Source organism: Schistocerca americana, chromosome 1 (genome assembly GCF_021461395.2).
Source record: "Schistocerca americana isolate TAMUIC-IGC-003095 chromosome 1, iqSchAmer2.1, whole genome shotgun sequence".
NCBI classification, from domain to species: domain Eukaryota; kingdom Metazoa; phylum Arthropoda; class Insecta; order Orthoptera; family Acrididae; genus Schistocerca; species Schistocerca americana.
In genome coordinates, this window is record NC_060119.1 from 123,423,463 (window position 1) to 123,431,941 (window position 8,479).

Sequence of the window (8,479 nt, forward strand, 5' to 3'; positions counted from 1 at the left end):
CTACATTTAGAGGTACAATTTTTTTATTTTTTTATTTTTTTTACCAAGCGTGAAACAGAAACTCGTTCATTGAGTAGAAGGAGTTGTCCAAAAGAAATGATTTTGAGCTAGGTTTAAAACTTGATCTGCTACCTGCGAGACACTTTATGTTGTTGGGCAAATGATCAAAGATTTTTGTTGCTGAGCAATGTACTCCTTTTTGAGCAAGTGACGGCTTCAATAACGGATAGGAAAGTGTTGTACGTATGAACATCACTGTTCTTCGCGAATTGAGATGGATTATTTGTATAGAATTTCATTAGCGAATAAATGTACACTGATGGTGCAGTTAAAATACATAAGTCCTTGAAAAGGTGCCTACATGACGTCCTTGGGTGAACACAACTAATTATTCTCACTGCTCTCCTTTGTGCAATCAGTACTTTATGTCTAATTGGGGAGTTACCCCATAAAACTATTCCATAAGCCATTATTGAGTGGCAATATGCAAAGTACTTTGGGAGGCTGATCTGTTCATTACCAAGACTAGCGATTATACGAAGAGCGAAAGAAGCTGAACTTAGTTGTTTGAGAAGCTCAGTAATATGGTTCTTCCAGTTCAAGTTGTCATCAATGTGAACACCCAAAAATCTGTAGCAGTCTACCTTGTTAACTGAGCCCTGTTCATATGCTACATCAATTGTCGGTATGACTCTATTCGGTGTACAGAACTGTGTATAGTCAGTTTTTTCAAAATTAAGGGAGAGATCATTTTCTGAGAACCACTAAATAATTCTTTGAAAGACATCCTTAACAATATCTTCGATTGCTTTTTCTGGAATAGGATTTATTAGAACACTCGTGTCATCTGCCAAAAGTACTAGTTCCGGTTGCTGAATGTTAAGTGGGAGGTCATTCACGTGAATAACGAACAGCAGAGGACCTAAAATTGAAACCTGTGATAACTCCAGATTCACTAGAATTTACCACCCTCCCAACATTATTTGTGCTATTCAGCACAACTTTTTGCTTTCTGTTCATTAAGTATGATTCAAACCAGCTGTGTGTATAACCTTCAATTCCATAAAACCTGAGTTTTTCTAAGAGAGTGACATGATCCACACAGTCAAATGCCTTGGAGAGATCACAAAAATACCAACTGGCGATAATTTGTTACTTAGCGCTTGTACTATCTGATGGGTAAATGTGTAGATAGCATTCTCAGTCGAGAAACCCTCCCGGAATCCGAACTGTGACATGCTGAGTAAATGTTTTTCACTTAAATGTGAGACTACTCTTGAATACATAACTTTTTCGAATATTTTAGAAAATGAAGTCAGCAATGAGATTAGTCTATAATTATGTAAGTCACTCTTGTCCCCTTTCTTATGTAGAGGCTTGACAGTTGCGTATTTCAATCTGTCTGGAAAAATTCCCTGTGCCAGCGAAGCATTACATACATCGCTAAGGACTCCACTTATTAAAATAGAACACTTCAAAATTCTGTTAGGGAGTCCATCAACGCCACATTAGGTCTTGTTTTTCAGTATAATTCCCTTAATTTCAGTGGGGGATAGTGGTGCTATTTCTAAAGGCCTGAAGTCCTGGTAATGACATTTTTGACATATTTTTTTGCTTCTTCAACTGAAGCCTTTACCCTATTTTTGCTGCTACAATCAGAAAGTGATTGTTAAAAATACTTGCAACTTGTGAATTGTCACTCACAACATCATCATTTAGCTTTATTGCTATGGTATGCTGTGCACTGTCAGGCTGCCCCGTCTCCCGTTTGACAATATTCCATATAGTTTTAATCTTACTATCCGCATTATTAATTTTTATCTGTCGGAGGCACTCCACTGGGTGCATCAGATCCAGCACAACCATTGTCGGTGTTTCATGGAAACTTGCGATTCTGTTGCTATGATGCCCTTGGGGTAGTATCGGTACCTGGTGTCACAGCACTCAAAGAGAAAGGAAACCCAGCGAGTGCCACTTTTGTTGTTGTTGTGGTCTTCAGTCCAGAGACTGGTTTGATGCAGCTCTCCCTGCTACTCTATCCTGTGCAAGGTTCTTCATCTCCCAGTACCTACTGCAACCTTCATCCTTCTGAATCTGTTTAGTGTATTCATCTCTTGGTCTCACTCTGCGATTTTTACCCTCCACGCTGCCCTCCAATACTAAATTGGTGATCCCTTGATGCCTCAGCATAAGCCCTACCAACCGATCCCTTCTTATAGTCAAAGTACCACGTTTATTGCAGTACAATACGGCAGCTCCTATGTTCTGCTTGTGAGGTAAAACGGTGTCGCATGTCACTGGCCACGCTCCTCTAAACGAGATGAAAATCTGACGTGCCAGATTTTTCATTTCACGCTCCACAGTGTACTGGAACGTGGAATTCCACACTGTGGCGTCACCAGTTCCTCGTCGGCGTGCGTTTTCACGTCCCGTAAGAGGTCGGCTTTACTGCGGGTTCGGCTGCGTGACCTTGGGGCGGCGCTGGCGGGATACCTCCTGCTCGGCAGGAAGGAAACGCCAGCTGGCGGCTGGTAGACCAGTGCAGTGCGGCCAGCCACGTGCGCGCTGCGCCGCGCCGCAGCTGCCCGCCTTCCGCCCGCCTCTGCTCGCCTCGCACCACCCAGGAAGTCGCTGCTCGCTTTTTTTGCCCTAACCGGGGTCCCGAGCAGACACGCTCCACTGCGGCGGAAAGGTCGCTGCTTAGCTGCACAGCTGTCGATCACGGCATTCCTTTTGCTACGCAGATTTTCGGTTGATCGGTAGAAATACATAACTGTCAACTCCAGCCTAGTAGCGAAACATTCGACCAGTACTGTAGGGAGATGGCCGCGAATTTTGGAACTGGAAATATCCTCAGTTCTCATAGAGAACGTTAGATTCGCCGGCCGCTGTGGCCGAACCGTTCTAGGCGCTTCAGTCCGGAACCGCGCTGCTGCTACGGTCGCAGGTTCGAATCCTGCCTCGGGTATGGATGTGTGTTTTGTCCTTAGCTTAGTTAGGTTTAAGTAGTTCTAAGTCTAGTGGACTGATGACCTCACATGTTAAGCCCCATATTGCTTAGAGCCATTTGAACCATTTTGAACATTACATTCCAGTGCCAATACACCGGACGTCCATAACTAAAACAGCTTCAAAACGCCATAGTAAGACAACCACTCCTCAACGTCAAATTTGAACAACATATTACAGACGCAGGGGGAAACGTCATGGAAAAATTTAACAAAAATTTTACCACTATATGGCGCTGGAAGGGCATTTAAATGGGGTCGGCTACGAACTACACATGATTCACAATACGACGGCTGTGGTTCGAGCTGCTGGTTACGCCATCTGTATTGTTTAATGTGGATGAGTGCTCAATTTCTGAAAATCAACACCTGCGGCACTGTTAGTTAGGCAAGCCTATCGACCACAGCAAGATTGTTCTATAACGGATGGTAAAAATTGGCTTCTGTCCTGAGGCTGAAAACCGCATAAAAAGCAAAATCCCATCGGTTTTTACTTGTCATCATGGGACAAAAAAACGCATAAAAAGCCAAATTACATCGGTTTGTAATTGTCGCGAGACTGACGCAAGACATTTTAAATATCCTTGAGCCATGGCGTTTTGCTGGCGCGCCAGCGTATTTGCAAGTACCTCGCCTTCGCGCTCTTACAGGGTGTTTCAAAAATGACCGGTATATTTGAAACGGCAATAAAAACTAAACGAGCAGCGATAGAAATACACCGTTTGTTGCAATATGCTTGGGACAACAGTACATTTTCAGGCGGACAAACTTTCGAAATTATAGTAGTTACAATTTTCAACAACAGATGGCGCTGCAAGTGATGTGAAAGATATAGAAGACAACACAGTCTGTGGGTGCGCCATTCTGTACATCGTCTTTCTGCTGTAAGCGTGTGCTGTTCACAACGTGCAAGTGTGCTGTAGACAACATGGTTTATTCCTTAGAACAGAGGATTTTTCTGGTGTTAGAATTCTACCGCCTAGAACACAGTGTTGTTGCAACAAGACGAAGTTTTCAACGGAGGTTTAATGTAACCAAAGGACCGAAAAGCGATACAATAAAGGATCTGTTTGAAAAATTTCAACGGACTGGGAACGTGACGGATGAACGTGCTGGAAAGGTAGGGCGACCGTGTACGGCAACCACAGAGGGCAACGCGCAGCTAGTGCAGCAGGTGATCCAACAGTGGCCTCGGGTTTCCGTTCGCCGTTTTGCAGCTGCGGTCCAAATGACGCCAACGTCCACGTATCGTCTCATGCGCCAGAGTTTACACCTCTATCCATACAAAATTCAAACGCGGCAACCCCTCAGCTCCGCTACCATTGCTGCACGAGAGACATTCGCTAACGATATAGTGCACAGGATTGATGACGGCGATATGCATGTGGGCAGCATTTGGTTTACTGACGAAGCTTATTTTTACCTGGACGGCTTCGTCAATAAACAGAACTGGCGCATATGGGGAACCGAAAAGCCCCATGTTGCAGCCCCATCGTCCCTGCATCCTCAAAAAGTACTGGTCTGGGCCGCCATTTCTTCCAAAGGAATCATTGGCCCATTTTTCAGATCCGAAATGATTACTGCATCACGCTATCTGGACATTCTTCGTGAATTTGTGGCGGTACAAACTGCCTTAGACGACACTGCGAACACCTCGTGGTTTATGCAAGATGGTGCCCGGCCACATCGCACGGCCGACGTCTTTAATTTCCTGAATGAATATTTCGATGATCGTGTGATTGCTTTGGGCTATCCGAAACATACAGGAGGCGGCGTGGATTGGCCTCCCTATTCGCCAGACATGAACCCTTGTGACTTCTTTCTGTGGGGACACTTGAAAGACTAGGTGTACCGCCAGAATCCAGAAACAATTGAACAGCTGAAGCAGTACATCTCATCTGCATGTGAAGCCATTCCGCCAGACACGTTGTCAAAGGTTTCGGGTAATTTCATTCAGAGACTACGCCATATTATTGCTACGCATGGTGGATATGTGGAAAATATCGTACTATAGAGTTTCCCAGACCGCAGCGCCATCTGTTGTTGAAAATTGTAACTACTGTAATTTCGAAAGTTTGTCTGCCTGAAAATGTACTGTTGTCCCAAGCTTATTGCAACAAACGGTGTATTTCTATCGCTGCTCGTTTAGTTTTTATTACCGTTTCAAATATACCGGTCATTTTTGAAACACCCTGTATCTTTGCCTGTGGCACGTACTGAGTTAGGGTTGGGTTGTTTGGGGGAAGAGACCAAACTGCGAGATCATCGGTCCCATCGGATTAGGGTAGGACGGGGAAGGAAGGCGGCCGTGCCCTTTCAAAGGAACCATCCCGGCATTTGCCTGGAGCGACTTTAGGGAAATCACGGAAAACCTAAATCAGGATGGCCGGACGCTGGATTGAACCGTTGTCCTCCCGAGGCATACTGAGTCTTCGCTGCTTTATCTTTGCCGGCACAGTTAACTGGAGGCTCTCGCCAAGGACGTGGAGTTTGCGTTCTACGTTACCCGAGGCCGGAGTGCGCTTGTAGTGGAGCGGGAACTAACCACTTGTGTGGGGCAGCTTGGTGGAGAGGCTTTCCTGTCGCCTGTGAGGAGGCCTGCTGCTGCCTTGGGTTGAGAGCTGCTAGTTCCGGACACGGCTGTCTACGGTCGTCCGCTGCCTTATTGCCGCCTGCTGTACCCGACGCAAGCCATATCGCACATCCAGCGAAAAGTTAAATGAGATTGTACTTAGGGCATGTGTGTGAAGGTGTTGAGGGCTGCTATCTCACTTCTGGTAACTGTAAGTGCATGGGTGTACCCACGGAAGTAAAGGAGTCCCTGTGAAGAGTTCTTGGTGTTTAAGACATGTGTTAAATAGTAATATAATGCACGAGCGTGCCTCTTCCAGCTCGTAGAAAGTTGTTGTTTGTTGTAATACGTAATCAGCCGCAAGGCCGTGATCTGTTTATCAAATATACTGCATTCGAGTGTTTGGTAGCCTTAGCGCAATGAGCCTCAGTGAAGCTTATAATGAAATTTTCAGAACTGTGTTCGTTACGGTTTTCACTGAGCAGTGGGGCACAAGAGTTCACGTAATTTAATTGTGACTAAGATTGGAGCGCCCGCTGGCCTTGCTAGTAATTGTAAGTTTTTTTTTTATATCTTAATGGCTGGCAAGACACCTGAAGGTTACTGATAATATTTGCGCTGTATGTTGTACCTTGCCTGTGTAGTTCATTCGTAGTGGCGCAACGGCAGTGTGCCGTTTTATTAGTGAGTAATTTAACCTATTATTTAATATCTTTTGGTGGTTGTTTACATTTATCCTGCGGACCTGTTCTGTGCGCTTGTTAAAAGTTACAGATAGCTAGCTGGTGTTTTGGGGTAAGCGATACCTTTCCACCTTGGGTACCGGGGCTGTGAAATCCAGGGTAGCGGGAGATGACTCCGGGTCGAAGCTCGAGAAGTGGATCTTGTACGAACTGCTGCTTTCCGCCTTGGCTTCTCCAAGTTATATATGACGGTAGTATCTGTTCCCGAAAGAACGGTTACCGTGGATGACCATGCAGCTTTGCTAGAAATGAAATGATAATTAAATGGACACCCTAGCTGCAAACAGACGTTGTATACTTCATTGGGGACATGTTGAAAATGTGTGCCCCGACCGGGACTCGAACCCGCATCTCACGGGAAGCGTGCAAGGGATAAGTCGCTGCAGACGCACTACTCTCTGTGCCCGCGGTGGCTCAGATGGATAGAGCGTCTGCCATGTAAGCAGAAGATCCCGGGCTCGAGTCCCGGTCGGGGCACACATTTTCAACATGTCCTCAATGGAGTACATCAACGCCTGTTTGCAGCTAGGGTGTCCATTTAATTATCATTTCATTTCTCCAAGTTAAGTTTTCGTTCTGCCTTCGAGCGACCTGGCGTCACTCCTCGCTAATTAATTCTGGAGCTAATTATGTTTACTTGGGTATATACACTCCTGGAAATGGAAAAAAGAACACATTGACACCGGTGTGTCAGACCCACCATACTTGCTCCGGACACTGCGAGAGGGCTGTACAAGCAATAATCACACGCACGGCACAGCGGACACACCAGGAACCGCGGTGTTGGCCGTCGAATGGCGCTAGCTGCGCAGCATTTGTGCACCGCCGCCGTCAGTGTCAGCCAGTTTGCCGTGGCATACGGAGCTCCATCGCAGTCTTTAACACTGGTAGCATGCCGCGACAGCGTGGACGTGAACCGTATGTGCAGTTGACGGACTTTGAGCGAGGGCGTATAGTGGGCATGCGGGAGGCCGGGTGGACGTACCGCCGAATTGCTCAACACGTGGGGTGTGAGGTCTCCACAGTACATCGATGTTGTCGCCAGTGGTCGGCGGAAGGTGCACGTGCCCGTCGACCTGGGACCGGACCGCAGCAACGCACGGATGCACGCCAAGACCGTAGGATCCTACGCAGTGCCTTAGGGGACCGCACCGCCACTTCCCAGCAAATTAGGGACACTGTTGCTCCTGGGGTATCGGCGAGGACCATTCGCAACCGTCTCCATGAAGCTGGGCTACGGTCCCGCACACCGTTAGGCCGTCTTCCGCTCACGCCCCAACATCGTGCAGCCCGCCTCCAGTAGTGTCGCGACAGGCGTGAATGGAGGGACGAATGGAGACGTGTCGTCTTCAGCGATGAGAGTCGCTTCTGCCTTGGTGCCAATGATGGTCGTATGCGTGTTTGGCGCCGCGCAGGTGAGCGCCACAATCAGGACTGCATACGACCGAGGCACAAAGGGCCAACATCCGGCATCATGGTGTGGGGAGCGATCTCCTACACTGGCCGTACACCACTGGTGATCGTCGAGGGGACACTGAATAGTGCACGGTACATCCAAACCGTCATCGAACCCATCGTTCTACCATTCCTAGACCGGCAAGGGAACTTGCTGTTCCAACAGGACAATGCACGTCCGCATGTATCCCGTGCCACCCAACGTGCTCTAGAAGGTGTAAGTCAACTACCCTGGCCAGCAAGATCTCCGGATCTGTCCCCCATTGAGCATGTTTGGGACTGGATGAAGCGTCGTCTCACGCGGTCTGCACGTCCAGCACGAACGCTGGTCCAACTGAGGCGCCAGGTGGAAATGGCATGGCAAGCCGTTCCACAGGACTACATCCAGAACATCTACGATCTTCTCCATGGGAGAATAGCAGCCTGCATTGCTGCGAAAGGTGGATATACACTGTACTAGTGCCGACATTGTGCATGCTCTGTTGCCTGTGTCTATGTGCCTGTGGTTCTGTCAGTGTGATCATGTGATGTATCTGACCCCAGGAATGTGTCAATAAAGTTTCCCCTTCCTGGGACAATGAATTCACGGTGTTCTTATTTCAATTTCCAGGAGTGTATTATACTTATTAAACATAACAATTGTGAAAGGTTGTTGATGTGCCACTCTTAGGGAGACTTTGCGCTGACTAATTGTGTTACTG

At 47.2% G+C, this 8,479-nt stretch overlaps 1 non-coding gene across 1 annotated transcript; it reads left to right on the plus strand.

Annotated features, from left to right (window-relative positions):
* Positions 1-6,725: 6,725 nt before the first annotated feature.
* On the plus strand, positions 6,726-6,800 carry Trnat-ugu. The gene has a single exon. It is a non-coding gene; the product is annotated as a tRNA-Thr (tRNA).
* Positions 6,801-8,479: the final 1,679 nt, after the last annotated feature.